At 34.2% G+C, this 17,540-nt stretch overlaps 1 protein-coding gene and 1 pseudogene across 4 annotated transcripts in view; one reads left to right on the top strand and one right to left on the bottom strand.

The window, feature by feature from the left end:
- LOC100877724 (luciferin 4-monooxygenase) overlaps positions 1–17,540 on the top strand; it is a 59,224-nt gene that overhangs the window by 29,807 nt on the left and 11,877 nt on the right. Inside the window, exon 1 of one of the 4 annotated variants that reach the window (XM_012279947.2) lies at positions 1,066–1,219. The exons of 2 other annotated variants lie outside the window; for them this stretch is intronic. The gene's annotated coding sequence lies outside the window, so the exon portion shown is untranslated. Of the gene's footprint in view, positions 1–1,065; positions 1,220–3,446; positions 3,579–17,540 lie in introns of those variants that run through there. One more of the 4 variants, XM_003700974.3, reaches the window with a different exon arrangement.
- On the bottom strand, positions 10,329–11,420 carry LOC100877610 (annexin B9 pseudogene; annotated as a pseudogene).

Here is a 17,540-nt window from a genome sequence, read left to right as displayed (position 1 = left end):
TGGTATTTAGACGGCTATTTCACATAAAATTGCAAAGGAAAATTTCAGATTTAATTATTTACAAGTAAACGAGTCAATTTAACCTGAAAACTTTGGCACGACAAAGAACACAATCAGCTGATAAATGACAAATGTTGACATGCGTAGAACGACATTACTTTGCGGACCCTAATATATAAAATATATGTTCTACAAAATTGTAAAAAGATGTAATGATTGTTGTGTAATAATTGATGTAATAATATTCAGTAACGTGTTTCAATCGGAAATATGAAAGATATTGTTTTAGAGAAGAAAATGCTTGTGCGGTAGGTCTTGATGTAGGCTCACTTGTTAGACAAAATGGCGGCGTACACGCAACATCTCACTACTAGGTGGCTTCTGCAAAATTCCTACAATTGGTTTGCAATCGCAGTTTTAAAATTCATAAGATTACCAAAGTGGAAATTTAATGAAACCAGATAAAAATTGTGCTAACTGAAGATTTGAAAATTTAAAGATTTAGGAACTTAAGTTTTGTTTAGAATATTCAAGAATTTGTAAATTTGTGGATTTCTGAATCTGAAGATATTTTACAAGTTTGAAATTTTTTAACTTAAAGTGATTTTAAATAATTTAAATAACTTTTACCGATTTTAAACTTGAAAGATTTGATGAATTTTTAAATGTAAGTCAGAAGTCTATAAATTCGAATACTCATATAATGCAGCACTAATATTGCATCAACTTAAATTGCAAAGTTTACAAAACACGATGACACGAAAGTTTCGTAAATAAGCTTACATAAAATTATTGATTGGTCTATTTCATATAACTTACTGCTAACATTTCATAAGTAAACACTTGGAAAATGATTAGTATTTTCGTCCAGACAATATTTCTTTCATTTAATAGTTATCGACCGCGACCTTTCGCCGCTGAACGAAATTTTTATCTTTGTTTACGTTTGGCGTCGGATTATCGTTAACAAAGAATGCCGCTGGAAAAAAAGATATCAGATGTCTTGCGAAAACATGTATTACATATTCATGACTTAACAAAGATTCGTAATAACCTCAACACGGAGTATAAAAGCTGAACCAATCAGAAGATCGAATGAACCGATGCGTGATGCTATATTTTCAAAGTAACTAGTTTTCCGAAGTAAATTTAAGGGTAACATCGTTGCTTACTTTTATCAACCCCGAGCTGACGGTGCACGGTTTCTATTGGGACACGTGTGAGTACGGTTTTTTGTTAAAAAAGTATTTGGATGGCGTTGTAATTGTAGGTGGAAAGTCAATCTTTAACTTTTGATGATCATAGGTTTTATTTTTTTTTTTCTTGACGTGTGAATGATTTATCAAGGATTTTAGTTGATATGAATGTAGGTAAAGTTTGGGAAGCTTGGTTTTGTATTTGAAAATTTCTGGATTTGTGAATTCGAGAATTTGTGAATTTGTGAATTCGTGAATTCGTGAATTTGTGAATTTGTGAATTTGTGAATTTGTAAATTTGTGAATTTGTAAATTCGTGAATTTGTGAATTCGTAAATTTGTGAATTTGTGAATTCGTGAATTTGTGAATTTGTGAATTTGTGAATTTGTGAATTTGTGAATTTGTAAATTTGTAAATTCGTGAATTTGTGAATTCGTAAATTCGTGAATTTGTGAATTTGTGAATTTGTGAATTTGTGAATTTGTGAATTTGTGAATTTGTGAATTTGTGAATTCGTGAATTTGTGAATTCGTGAATTCGAGAATTTATGAATTTGTGAATTTGTAAATTTGTAAATTTGTAAATTTGTAAATTCGTGAATTTGTGAATTCGTAAATTCGTGAATTTGTGAATTTGTGAATTTGTGAATTTGTGAATTCGTGAATTTGTGAATTCGTGAATTCGAGAATTTATGAATTTGTGAATTTGTAAATTTGTAAATTTCTAAATTTCTAAATTTCTAAATTTCTAAATTTCTAAATTTCTAAATTTCTAAATTTGTGAATTTAGAATTTCTATGTTACGGGTTTTAAAAACTTGAAGATTTTTTATTTCTATATCTTTAATTATAATTTGCAAGTTTCGAACTTTTCAATTTCTACATTTTTAATTTTGACACTTTACAATTTTCATGTTGTACAGTTGTCAAATTTTATAGTGTCTTCATCTTTAACTTTGATAGTTCACAAATTAAAAATTTTTGAATATCTAAATATTTAAGTTTGATCATTTCTAAATTGCAAATTTTAGATTTAAAATTTTTAATTTTGTTCATTTACATACATGTTGTTCACTTAAATACATTTTGTTCATTTAAATACATTTAAATACATTTTGTCCATTTAAATATCTTTGAAAAGTTTTAGATTTCTGAATCCTTAATTTTGAAAGTATGTAAATTCCGACATTTTCACGTTACAATTGATTCTACGTATATTCAAATCTTTATCTCTGACAATTTGTATTTCTACATTTCTACATTTTTACATTTCTGATTTTCAATAAAAAGTTGATTAAAAAATTAAAAAATTTGTTAATCCCTCATTTCGTTTATTTAATAATTTATAAACTTCAACTTACAATTTCACAAAATTCTATATTTCTACAAATTATAGTTAAACTTGCTTTCACAGAACGATGATCTGATGACTTGACCTAGACACGTACTGTCAAGAACGAGTAAAATCTCATAACAATTATTCAGCATCTTCATAATCTACATATGTCAAGATCACGATCACTGCATCATCTTAACTTACATCAAACTTAACTTTTACCCAATTTTTTGTACCCTCCAGTTTGAAAATACAGTTTGAAAGTTCAGTTTGAAAATCCAAAATTTCTAAATGCCAAAACTTAAATATTAATTTCACCCAAACTTTTTTACCCTTCAGTATAAAAATACCAAATGCAAAATTTCTATATACCGAAACTTAAACGTAAATTTAATCCAAATTTCTTTAGCCTTCACTTTGCAAATACCTATTCCAGAATTTCTAAACGATGAAACCTAAACATAAGTTTCATCCAAATTTATTTATCTTTCAATTACAAAATACCGAGTCAGAAATTTCCTAAAATCTTCAAACTCAAACTTTTGTAAATTTAAAAAATTTTTGAAATTATAACAAAATTGTACCCATATCTGAATGTACATTTTCGTTGATCTGATAAGATAGAGACGTTTAATTTACATAATTCTCTCCCTAATAATTTTCTTTTGCTCTCACAGTATATAACAGTTCCACTTCCACAATATATAATCGCCTTACAATATAGAACAATTCCACTCTCGTATATATAAAAACATAAGGTTATTCGCACCGATAAGACATAACCCAATGCGTGTATCTTGTCACCGATTATAGCAAACGGATATTTTCTTACCAGAATTAATTACGAGATAAATTCAATGACCATGATGGTTAACGAACAGCATGGAAATATATGCTCACTGTTTGCCACTGATTAGTTTACTTCTGTTTAGCGAACGATACGGTACAAAGTTCTTTATTTTCCATTCTCTGCGCTATAAATCAGTGTAAACTGTGTTAAAGTGCGCGAAGATAATTGTGTCATAAGGATAATAAAAAAACAGTAAGGTAATTCCGACAACTAATTACAAGATGATACATTTTTGAGCATTTTTTGCTATTAATTCAACCTTACGTTGTCCAATTCTTTTCAGTTTCACAATTTATATATTCACGAATTCGTATGACAAATAGATATAAAAATAAACAAATATTTGTATATAATACATTTACGAATTTTTATAACAAAACTTTTGTTACACCCATCATTGAAAAAATCGCAAAAAAAGAATTCGTGTAAATTTTCCGACATTTCATAACAAATTGACGGAATTGAAAAAAATATTTTAAAATAGCCCAATCCTTTGTGAATAAAACACAAAAGAATTTAGGTAAATCGGTTGAGTAGTTTCCGAGAAAAAAAATTCGTAAGTGAATCCTATTTTCGCGAAAATATGCAAAAATTGCAAACTTCGAAGGCTTATTATTTTTTAACAAATTCGAAACCGGCAAAATGATGACTTAAACCCCACCCCATTTCACATGGATTACAACACATTTCGATTAGAGCAAAATCGCAGATGGTCCAAAAGTGATCGACTTGGAATGACCCAAAGATATAAAAATAAACAAAAATTTTGATATAATAAATTTATTCAATTTGATATGAATGAAGGTTATAAAATAAAGCAGAAAAATTATACGGTATCCGTGGAATACACTAATTTGGCAGATAAAAAGCAGCAATTAAATCAATGAAGTTATAATTGATCGAATCAGTGCGGCTTCACTGATTTAATCACTGATTTACTTCACTTCATTAGTGATTTAATTCGATCAGTGCTTACGCGCTTTGTTGCAATAGTATATTTATATTGCATCGATGCAGCGATTGTTCATCGATGATTTTCGTTCATTCGCGTTTCGAGAGGATTATATTTCTTCCGTGCGGTTGACAGACCTGTTTTTCTCGGTTTATCTGCTTCCGCTATGACGAGGACGAATAAATGGTAGAACGAGTTAAGGGTGAAGTCTGGTAAAAAACTCAGGACTGATTTTTGGGACCTCTGGAAAATTGATACGCTCCGGTAACCCTTTATCTTTTTGGTCAGGGAGACAAGATGTTTCTAACAATGTACGAAATTTCGTAATTCTAGCAATTTCAAAAAATAATATTTTGTCGTACTTTTTCAGAAGTAATCTTTAGACTATACTTGAGTATAGAGATTTTGCAATTTCGCTTTAAAAACTTTTTAAAAAATGTTTCTATACGCTTTCGTTCGTTGTGGAGTTTTAAAAAGTTTTCAAAGCGAAATTGCAAAATCTCTATACGACTCTCAAGTACAGTCTAAAGAATATCTCTAAAAAAAGTACGACAATACAAAGCTTTCTGGCTTGAAACTAGAATTACGAAATCGCATTTTGCACATTTTTGAAAATCTTGTCTCTCCTCACTAAAACAAGATAAACAAACGTATCAATTTTTTAGAAGTCCTGACTTTGTCTTCACCCTTAATCCCTAGAACTAGGAAAATATTCTTTCCAGCGTCTCTCGAAAACTTCTACGTTGAAAATCGTGTGTACTTTACGAGTTTAAATTTGGCAGCAAAGGCTGTGAAGCTGACAGACAAATTTACAGACCTTTCGAACACGATACCACAAACGAATGAACGAACCTACGGTGAAAAAGGGACTTGGAATGTTTAAAAGGAAGGGTGAGAAATGTTTTGGGTAATGATGAACTAGGAGAGGTCATTCACACGCGTTCACAAGTAGGTGAAGTACGAAATTTTTAGTCAAAGATGTAACATGTGCTTTTGGATTAAAATTAAATAGGTATGTGCTTCACTGTTGATGTGATTACAAGTTTGATGTGTACTTTTGGTGCTATGGATGTAATTTAAAGGCATATTGATTTAAAGAATATAGGTTTAAAATATTTTGACTACGGGAGATTTCTGGTTTTCTGATTTTGTAGCTTTGTAGGTTTGTAGGTTTGTACTTTTCCAATTTTCCAGTTTTTTAGTTTTCTAGGTTTCTAGGTTTTTAGTTTTCTAGCTCTGTGAGCTAGAGCTAGAGTAGAAAAGCTTTTCTACTTTTCCAGTTTTCTAGTTTCCCAACATTCAAATTTGTCAAGTACCTAAATTTTCAAATACAAAAATTCTTACATCTCCAAACTATCAAATGTCTCTAAATGTTTAACTCTCCGAACTCTCAAATCACCAAATCTTCAGACTTCCAAATCCTTAGATCTCCAAACTTGTAAACTTTCAAAAATACTTCGTACAATCTATAAATCTACCTACATCTACCGATTCTCTCGTATTTAACGAGAAACAACTCCATCGGTTTTTATTCCGTCCACGTTTTCACCTGCGAATCGTTCCGAAACGATTTTGTGAAAAATAACGATTCATAAACGAGGATAACAACTAATTCGTAGATAACGAATGGACCCGTTGTTCGTTCGAGCGAAAGCAACGAGGCGCAACAGGGACAAAGGTTTCGAATAAGAAATTTTGAAGATCTCGCGCAGCGTTAATGGCGTTCGTTTCGAATCCAGTGGAACGGCAAATCCTACGAATTTGTTTGACGGAAATACGCGAACTGCGAGGAGAAACAGGTGTAGTTCATTGAACCTAAAAGTGGAAACCGACGTCAATGAGAGAAAGGACCAATTCCGTACGACGTCGTAACGACTCTTATAAAAGAGACCATTACGGTTGTAGGTTGTTAAAATTTTACTCAACCACGTCAACATCCGCGATTCGTTTGTATCAACGATTTTCTGAATGGATGAACATAGACTTTTCCGATATTGTCTTATCTTATATAAACCTCAATTCAATTTTATGTACATCGTGTCATCGCCAAAAGCTACCAAATATTTTTTCATGAAATTTTGCACAGAGATCCGATACTGTAGACGGTTTTAGGATAGGTTTTGTGGCGATCAAAATTGAAGAAGCACCACAAAAGATACTTCTAGAGTCGGTTCACCGGACGGGCTGCACATTCTCTGTTATGACCAACGCACGAAGAATATAGTTTATCAAAGAGGTCGATAGTTACAAGTTATTCGACGAACCAGATTTTAAAAATTAATTGTCCGTGAAATTTCACCGCTTCTAATATTCTGATTTAAACAACAGTCTTTTTAATATTGCAAACATTACAAAAAGTAAAGCTGATTATTGATATTGTCTCTTCTTCAGAAATAAAACACGCGAATTTCATGAATATCTTATTCTCTTATTGAATTTTGCGAGCGATATTTATTTTTCATTCTGCGAGGCGGGTGGACTGACTAGTGCCTTCATATACAGGCTGATGCGCTCAAATATCTTTTTCAATAGTTATGATACGAAAAAGTAATTTGTTATTTAAAGTGCACCGAACACTTAAATATCTCTTTCAGTCGCGATGGTACGATTTAATACGCTATTAAATGTTTAATGTTCAGTGCTTAATTTACTGTTAAGACACTTGACTTGCAATATCGAGTCACACTCGTGACCCACATTCATTTGCGATATAAATAGCCACTATCTTCTACAAATGCGTGCTTCTTAGGAACAAATCGAAAATTGATTAATCATTTCGCAATTGGATTTTTGCTATAGGTTATTCAAGCTTCGAGATTTTGGATTTCGAGAAATTTAGGATTAGAATTAAGGATTCCGGGGAGTTGGATATTCAGAATTCAATTCTAGTTTCGACAAATGTGTTTATATTCAGTCTTCTTCTAAATAATTCGTACTTAAAGATTTATAAGTCCAAAATGTATGTAACACTTCAAGTTTTTTATTTAACTTAATTATTAGCAATTACTGCTGAAAAATTGTAGGTTAAGGAGTTAAATTGTTCCAAAGGACGAAAAGGAGTGGTTTATAGAATTCTATTAAGACATTCTATTCTAAGAAGAAATTCTATTAAATAGAATGAATGGTGCCGAGGGCATTTACCTTTTATCTTTTCAAGGTTATTGATTTCTCTTTCGAGGTTATTGCATGTCTTTCGCAAAAACTTTTTATTTAATCTGAATTTCAAAGGCACAGGTCACGATAAAGGATGACACATAGATTAATTTATACAATTATTCTTTCTCTTGACAAAAGTTATACATTCTGACAAAAGTATTTCTGTAATTTAAAACAAGAAATTTAAGATGCGATTTCATGTTCTGTAGACCGAGTAAACTAAAGAGAAATAAAAATAACAATCGACCCCTTTGTTACGGTATAATATTGTCTACATCTGATGAGAATTCACATTCTGCAACACTAATGCTTGAAATAAAGTGTTTCTAGTTTTCTGACGTGATATTATGGCGTAAAAATTATAAAACAAAGTACCTTTTCCGATATCAACTCAAGAAGTAGAAGTAGTTCTCAAGGGGTTAATAATAGAGAAATAACTTCGAAATAATTTGTCAAGCTCTTCAACTAAAACTGCCATCATCAAAAGTCCCTCTGGGTTAATAACTAGTATTACAACCCATTTGAAGGATTAACTTTGTCTGCCACATCTCTTACACGGGGTGACACTTGTCACACAGATTATTAAGAATTTCATTTACCTACTCGAAATACTCGTATTAACCTCCTGAAACTATGAAAAATATAAGATGTGAAACTACCTGTAAAGATTCGTTAAAAAAATTCTATCAAATTTCCACCTGCCGAGTATCACTCAATGTTCCGTAAAGAATCGTGTTTGAAAATGTGTCGAGTATAATTTATCCCGGCAGTAATTACCGCAACGCATTAATTGGCAAAATCGAAGGCGTCGATAGAGGTAAGAAACGGTTTCGTATTTCCGTCGAAAATTTTCGTGACCGTTCGAAAAAGCTAGGTCGACGTCACTAACGCGATGCCGTTTTCCCCGGCGCTGGTAGCGTTATTTATTGTTCGTCCCGATGAATGTCATTTAAAATTTCGATATAAATTAATTTAAGGGGGTAAAGGGGTTTCCAGGGTAGCGCAGTGGGACGGGGCGTAATGGCTCGGAAAATGAAGTTCTTGTAGCCCGGCTGAGAGGGAATCTCACCCTCCTCTATTTCACTCTTTCGCTCTTACTCTCGCAGCCTCTTCCACCGCGACGGCCAAGCAACCCTCTAGCAACAACCGTTCTCTCCTCCTCCACCACAGTCAGGATTCTCTTCTTCTTCATCTTCTTCTTCTTGGATGTTCGAGTTCCTCTTCTATCGCTAACCCGAGACTACTCGGCACTCGATATCCGGGACTCTATTCCTTCTCGACCGTTCGACTCGCTACCTTCTCCTCCTACTCTTCGTCTCCTTGTTCCTCTCCTTCTCCTCGTTCCTCTTCGTCTTCCTTCTTGCCGGAGAGAAGATTCGACTCAACATTGCCTGCTGAAATATCCTTTCGCCTTTCCCCCGCCAGCTTTCCATCTACGCTCAGCCAGCCACTCCGCTTCGCTATTATCTTAAGTAAACAGGCTACCTGCGCGCTCGGGAATTCCAGATAAAGTCACATGTTATCAAAATCCTGAGGCTGCTTCGAAGCGGCCCGTTGCGTTTGCATCGCAGCACGCGCCCGCGACAGACACCGTCTCGTTAATTCCGTTAAGTCCGCAGCCTTACGTTAATACGAATCACGAGCTGAGACAATCGGCCTGAATCGTGAGACTTTTCATCGTCTGACGGCCATTTTTTACGTGGCACATTATGAAGAAGAGACTCTTTCAGGATTTTTAGCGAAATTAAAGGATGAATGGCGAAATCAAGATGTGTGGGTGAAAACTCTTTTATCTTTTTAACTATTTTATTTAAGGTTTGCAAGTCTTGACTTTGGCAAGTCTATGAAAGGCTCAGATCAAAAAGGAAATCTGGGCGTTCACTTGATATGTTCAACCTCGCGCACTTTTTCGAAGTCTATTCATCTGACAACATTTGGCTCACTGCTTGTTTTCATTATTATTAGTAGTAGTGGTTGTTTTCATTATAGTTTATAACGAATGTGATAATAATAGTATCACACTGCTAATAATAATAGTAAAAATTAGATGTGGATCACCAGATGAATGCAGTGTCTGTGGACCACCACTGCTTGTTTTCATTATTAGTGGCTTGCTTATAGTTTACCACAAGAAAGCCTGTTTATTCTTCTGACAGCACTTATTATGTAAACGTTGACTGTGCAAATCTTTGGACTTGAACTTCAAATTTAATACAATTTTCAATTGTATTGAAATTACAATCAAAGTGCAAGGAGTTAAAGAAACTCTGCTTGCATTGTGTTTATTACCATGGTCTTCAGTAACAAATGGTCTCACAACAGATTTATGTTAGACCTGATACCAGTTCGGTTTTCTAATGCAGACAATAAGGTAGTTTCTCATCAGATTCAGTTTTTCTGATGATAACTCAACAGCATAGAGTAGATTAAACAGTAGAAGGAAGTACGGTCAGGTGCAATATACCGAGGGGAAGTTTGGGAAGAATGCTTCAACAGCTTCAGAGTTGGGGAGATTAGACAGTGAAGTTTGGAGGTTTCTAAATAATTGAACTGCTGATTATCAGACTGTTAGGGGATTCCTAGATTTTCTAATGAAATTTCTGAAGTTCATAAATTTGCTAGATGATTTTGAAATGTGCAAACTCATAAACTAATTATGTTAAGGAGTTAGATTTTGGAATCTTCAAACTCCTAAACACGTAATGTGTTTACACTTCTCCAAATCACCAAACTCCCCTTTATAAAAACATAACCTACCTAAAATTCATGGAATTTAGAATCAGAAACTTCATTTTCCTCTGTCACTTGTGCCTTGCTCTGTTTGCAAAATTCGTCACACATCAGTTCATCATACGAGTTTTATACGTTCGTTTCTCGAAGTTATAACCTGATCGTGCAGATTCTTGTCTTGCTTCGTTTTATCCATTTTTCCCTCTGTATCAACGTTTATATTAAGCCCGCTTTTCATTTATTATACACTTTTGTTCGAAAAGTAACGCTTTAATTGTCGCGTTCTATTCACGATAGAGTACAATGGATAACGTATTCAACGAACGTGTCGAATTTCCATGGTCTAGCTGGAAAGCTGAATTACAAACTTTACCGGTAACATGTCTACGTAAGTAAGTCGCTTTGCTTATCCACTTAAATCGCGTAAAGTCATCGAGTACGAGCTAAATGCCGGTATTTCGAGAATCAAATTTCACATCGGTGCACGTCAGATACCATTAGGTATCGTGATTACCACGCCCCGCAGTTTCCTCTAATGGCATCCTGAAAGCATTGTTTCAGGGAAAACGTGACCCTTGATTAACCCTTTTAGTGCCGACCGAAAGAACTTAACCCCTTGCGTAACGTTCGTTTCACGAATTCAATTAAAATTCGCTCGTTCTCCACAAACAATCATGCATTGTAACGTAATTGCTCCAAGATGCGTCACTGTGCGGGTTCACTTACGTTCCTTGTAAACGGCAGATATGGTCTTGATGCCATAATTGCTGAGCGATGCTAGCACCTCGATGAGAGCTCCTTCGTCAGTGTCCATACCGGAAATTGCATCATGGAGTTCTTTAGCGTAATACTCCGGCAGCGGTGTCATTAACGCTGAGATAGCCTTTTCGAAGTTACCACCGAGTTCCGATTTCAATTCGGATATCAAATCTTTTCCGTACATCGTTTTGAATTTGTCGGCAATTTCGAGACGCTGCACTATGCCGTCATGGACGAGGACGTCGATGGTGGTTTGTTCGTCGGTACCGAAACCCTTCATGGCGGTTCGAAGGAGAGCAGTATCTTCTTCAGGGTTGAAAGGTTCGGCAGGGTACACCGTTGGGTGCACTGAAATCATCGAATCTTTAATTAACTCTTCGCGGTCCAAGGTCCAGATATTCCAGGCAGAACTCCTGCATTTTTAAATGTTACCGTAAGTTAACCTTGCAACAGGAGTATTTCGTAACATGTACTATGCTCAAGGTAGATTTCACTGGGCTTAAGTTCAATTTGTATTATCTTAAAACGGGAAAATGGTATACGGTTCATAAATTTTTAAATTGGTAGGTATGAATATTTGGAATTGGTTTATAAATGTAAAAGCAAATTTGAAATTTTCCAGCTGGACTATTATAGATAGGCTATAGTATTATGCTATGACAAAGAATTTTAATTACCTGCATGTGGTAGTGCTTGGCTGACACTGTCGTAATTAGCTGCAAATCTGTAAATTTGTAAATTCAAGAATTTGTAAATTTTAAGTTCAAACATTTACAACTTTAACTAAACAAAAATATTAAATACAATGGTTTAAGCAACGAATATCTAAGAGATTGAAAAATTTATTAAAATAAATCTACTTAAAAGTTAGAACATTAAAAAAAAACATAGACTTAAGAAAATCGTAAAAAAAGTGAAGGAAGTTGAAAAAGATCACAAAATAAAGCGAGAATAAATGGCTCGTGTGTTTCGCAAGTGTCGCTAACAACGATATATCGTTGCTCGACGTTAAAAGGGTTAATTTCGTTTGGTACGCGACGGGACGATGAGAAATCAGCCGGGGAAACTGATTCGAATATACAGTTGTGCCGGGAAAATTGTTTCCCGTTATCGGCGTGATTTCTTCGGAACGTCGAGTAAGCGAAATAAGATGCAACCCGATCCAGGCCAAAATTACCAATTCATCGACTTTCTTGTATCTATTACTTACACATACAGGGTGACTCGATAGTGGCACAGCAAATCTGAAAGCTCGGGAAATTCGAAACATTTGCACTTTGAAAACTTGAAGATCCATAATGTTTGAAAGGTTCAATTAGTTTTAATTAATTTTGGACAGGTAGAAATTTAAGAATTTAAGAAGTTGTAAATCTAAGATTTGGGCATTTGGAAGTTATGGATTATGAAGATTGATAAATTTGGAAAAATAGGATTTGAAATATAGCGTTGAGGAATTTGCAAATTATGACATTTGGATGTTTGACGACATAAACACTTTCCATTGTGGAAATTTAGAAATTTGAGAATTTTTAAGTTTGACAATTTTCGAAATTTGAGAATTTAAGATCGTGGAAATTTGAAAAATTTAAGTATTTACATCTCCAAATTTCTAGTTCTCCTTTCCATATAGATTCCCATATCCGCTGTGAAAGGTATCTCAAAGATCAAATCTAAAATTTTCAACCCTAAAAATGATAAAATCTCAAAAATTGTTAAACCCCGAAAATCAACAAGTGGAATGTCTCCAGTTGCTATATTTCCTCGAGTAAAGGTAGATCTCTTGAAACTTCATGAATAGGTTTTCGTTAAACATAGCAACGTTTATCCATGATTAGTGTCGTATCCTCTGACCTCACAAAGTACACACATTCGTGCTAAAAGTTCGCGGAGTTTTCTCCTACTTAAACGATATTTAACCGGCCGTAAACATTTCATGAAATGGAAGTTTGCCGCGCAGGAAAGACTTTCTTTGATCGAACGATGAAAGTTACGCAGGATAGAGGAACTAATGGGTTCAGACATTTAGAACTTGCACGGGAACAAGCGCGAAAGCTTTTTTCCTATAAAATATCTCTTTTAACGCGTTCGAGAGACGCTTTTCGTTGCACGAATTAATTCAGAAGAGGCTCAGATTTTTAAAACCTAACGGACGTCCGTCGGCTAGAAGCGTTGGGATGACTTTTTAAATATAAAATTGCGTTTCGGTGTCATAACGCACGCATGGACGGCTTTTCTTTGTGTTCGCACCTCGCCGCGTAAAAAACTGAAATTCAAAGTTAAACAAAGTCTCTTAAATTTTAGCCGAAATTATTTTAATGGAAGAAACCCAGATATTTTAATCAAATTTTTACTTTCGTATTTTAGGGCCCGAATTTATTTACTGTCAGGTCGAATATTACAGCGAGGTTAGACAAGTTTTTGGCGATACACTAAAGTTCTCATTTCTTTAATTTCTCAATTTTCTCATTCCTACAGTTTTCCGCTTCTCGTGTTACACAATTTCACTATTTCTTGATTTCAGAAATGTACATTTTCTCAATTTCCAAATATTCAAATTTACCACTGCGTGCCATTATAAATTTCATTTTCCTCAGTTTCCGAATCTCATTTGCAAGTTTCTTAATTCCCTATCAACACTCCTGTTAGGTCATAGAATGCACATTGCAGCAAGAGAATTAAACCTCGATACAAGTTTCTAGCGATACAAAACTTTCACGATTTTTCGTTTCATTTGTAGTTTCAAATCTTTACCTATAGCAGCAATAGGGAGTCATTACATTCTAGCGAGAATATTTTATTGTTAGTCACATCTGGCCGTGAACCCTTGACCTTAGTAGTAGACTTTTGTTTGTAGTTTTCGATACGTGTCGAGGTATTGCTTGGTTTTATTACTTGCTACGGTCACTTTGGGGAAACAGACCCACTTCATACATCATTTTCCATCTTCACCCAAATTTTAGCTAGACCAATAGAAAATCAGAAACCGTTTTCCCTCGCCAATGTCACAAAAATTGTACTCACTCCGAACTTTTGTGAAACATAAAAATTCTTCGAAGAGACACTCGAGTCATTAAGTATATAGCAAAATAAACTCTAGTCGTTTTAAATGAAATTTTGTAGACACCACTTATATTCACTTGTTGGGAATACTAATGATTCCACGCTGCGTTTAATCGTCACTACTGCTGACGCTGTAATGTACATTTATGATGGCTCAATACTGAACTATCGACGCATAATACATACTTATCGTGAAATAGAATATTTAGTTGAGAATAAATGTAAATCATTGTACGCATTAATTTTTGGTGCTGATAAAAATCAGCATTTCAAGAACCTTAACAAATTTTTTAATTTGTAATGAAAAACTTGTAGAACAATCATTTCACTGATTTGGTGTTAAATGAAAAATGTGATGAAATTTCATGAAGGACACACTTTTAAAATAATTTAATGCAAATAAGCGAATGGCAAATCATTTTAAAAGTGTGTTCTAGTTCATGAAATCTTATCATCACGTTTCTCGTTTGACAGAAACTATCAAATCAGTCAAATGAACGTTCTGCAAGTTTCTCAGTACAGAATCTGCAATTTTATAATTTTGAAATTCTAATCTCCAAAAGTTTCGAAATTAAAAAAGTATCAAAATCAATTTTCTCTGGTTCCAGTAAAAAGAATTCACTCGTTCATCATTAAACGTTTTAAAAAACCCCGAAAAAATTATTTCATCAAATAAACCAATATACACAGACTCACTTTTGAACCCACCTCCATCATCCATTTGAAATATTTCCCGCCTAGAGCTGTAAAAATTGAAATAATACAAATATTGGAATAGTTCACATAACTCCGAACGGGATACTGAAATTGGAATTTGTTTTACATTCTTGTAGTCCATACCTAAATGAAACGAAGTTTGACACGCTCCAAAATGAATATCTAACGTTAAAAGGTATTTCATCGAATAAACCACTGCAATATCCACTGACTCACTTTTGAACAATCCGTCTACATGATCCGTTTTGAATGTTTTCCGCTTAGAGCCGAAAACTGAAATAATACAAATAGTTCGAATAACTTCGAACACGGTATTGAAGCTGGAATTTGCTTTACAATCGCACTTCGGTATCTAAGTGAAATGTAGCTTGACGCGTCCTAAATGAATATCAGATGCTGAAGAGCTCTTCGTGGAATAAACTACTTAAATATCGACTATCTCTCATTTGATCCATGATCCAGTTTGTATCTTTGCTGATGCCAAGCAAATATTCGAGTAATTTCTCGCTGGGTAAAATTAGAACTTGGTTTACGATTGTACTTATTACATTTAATCAACTCATACGTATGGTCCATTTTAAATGTTTTCTACAAGTATCAAACTTAATATAATACAAACATAGTTCAAATAATTTCGAACATGATGTTGAAAATTTTATTTACAGTCATATTTATAGAACATATGTAAATGAAATGAAGATTACATCCTAAAGCAGTACTTGACTTTAGAAAATATTACATTGAATAAACCTCTGCAATGTTCACTGAGACACATTAATGAAAACTTGTTAAAAATGTGTTTGCGTGAATTTAATATAAAAACGATATTACTTTCCGTAATATGTTCATGTATACTTTATGGTCTCAGATTTTTTAATGAATTGTGAGACTGAAGTTTCAACAAAGCTAATAACTTGTTAAATATTTTTCCTATGAGTAGTAGCCTTTTCTAGAAATATTTTTTACGAGAGCAAAATCATGTGAGTAACATGGCGAAAAGTCGAAGAAATCGAAAAGAAAACTCGATACCACGAAGCCGTCTCGTTGATGAATAGTTTTCTTTCGGTATCGACTTGCTGGTCTACGGGAAACGGAAACGAAAGGTGAAAAATACAATAGGTACTTTATAGAAATGGAACTTAATCATATGAACTGATAGGATAAATGAGAATAAGTTGCTTTTTAGATTCTGGACGGTAAAAATTGAGATATTAGTGAATAAACATTTCAATTAAGGTAATTAAGGTTTTAATTAGGGCAGTACAAGATGTTCTGTATTTTGAGAACATTTTTGTTATGAAAGAAATATAATTTCCGTCGTGTCATATCAAGTTTGGATATTTTACGAACTTCTGATTTTAGAAATTTAGAAATTTAATCACTTTCAAATTTACAGAATTTGCTTGCAAGTCTAGGTATTTATAAATTTACAAATTGATTTTGGCAAAATATTTCAAACTCATCGAAATCAGTGAAGTGTACGCTTTTTCACAAATAAAAGCGCATAACAAATACGTTTGCGAATACCTCTAAAATTAAAGCCAAACAGCAATTACATGCTTAATAAAAAACTGTTTACAACGACGTGCTCGACAAAATGTATATTAAGATCATGCAAATGATCTCATCCCTCCTATAAATTACGTCGCAAATACTCTCTCGAATAATTAAAGTTTCTCCAAAATTAAAGTGGAGCAACCATTACACGTGTAATAAGAAACCATAGACAACATCCTCGACAAAATATACGAAGTCGATTACAAGAGAGCCTGTATACGCATACAATTACCAAAACCATTTCGAAACTCATCGTCGGCGTGCCTGGAAGCGTTAACCTTTTCATTCGCAGCGTTTTCTTCCCAACTTTGTTCCGTTTGTCGTCGTTACTTTTAACCAACAGTTAAATTCCAGACTATTCCGCGTTGGTCGCCAGATTAAACGCGGACACTTTTTAAAGCGGCATCGCCCGTTGGCTCGGCCGAGGGTGGCACGCTCTCGGCGAGTCATAAGTATTCCCCGGGTGTCTAGGCACGCCGCACGAAACCAAGAATCGTCGGTATGTGGCTCGCGTGTCCCAGTATGGCTGCTACAATCAGAGTGGCACGCGCACTCATACCCCGTCCACCCCCTCTGCTAACCCACACCCTTCAGCGACGTGCACGCGCTGAAACTAACCCTGAACAACCGATTCCCAGCCAACCGAGCCAGTCCGCTGATTTTCCGAAACGCATTCCTCCGCCTCTTCTTCACCGACGCGTGAATATTCAAGACATTCTAGCTTCGGGCTTCTACCGATAACTCGATAACTCCAGATAACTGGATAAGCCGTACGTTCTTAACGTCAGATATTCCTTTACCACGTCAAGCTTCGTTTCACTTGGACACCGATTGTAGAAATTCTAGTTTAATACTGTCTTCGAATATTTGTACTATTAGACCGGGAAGTAATGCTTTTACATTAAATTCTAGCAAATACATTTTTAACATAAAATATTGCTTAAATATTCAACTTGAAATTTAGGTCCAACTATAATTTGTGTAGTCATGGATAGCTTATTATAAAATACCCACAATGCTTTATATAATAACTTAATATTTTAAGTTTCGACTGACGCATCTGACAAATAAATTGTACTAGGCTTAAGATATAACAAATAAAAGATTTATCATATATTATGTCCTGAAATAAACGAAATTATTAGAGGGGTCGGAAAGTAATATCGCTTTTTATATTAAATTCAAGCAAACTTTTAACAAGTTTTTATTTTTGATCAGTAATGTAATC

Source organism: Megachile rotundata, chromosome 4, assembly GCF_050947335.1.
Source record: "Megachile rotundata isolate GNS110a chromosome 4, iyMegRotu1, whole genome shotgun sequence".
Lineage (NCBI taxonomy): Eukaryota > Metazoa > Arthropoda > Insecta > Hymenoptera > Megachilidae > Megachile > Megachile rotundata.
This window is presented reverse-complemented; position numbering and strand designations above follow the sequence as displayed.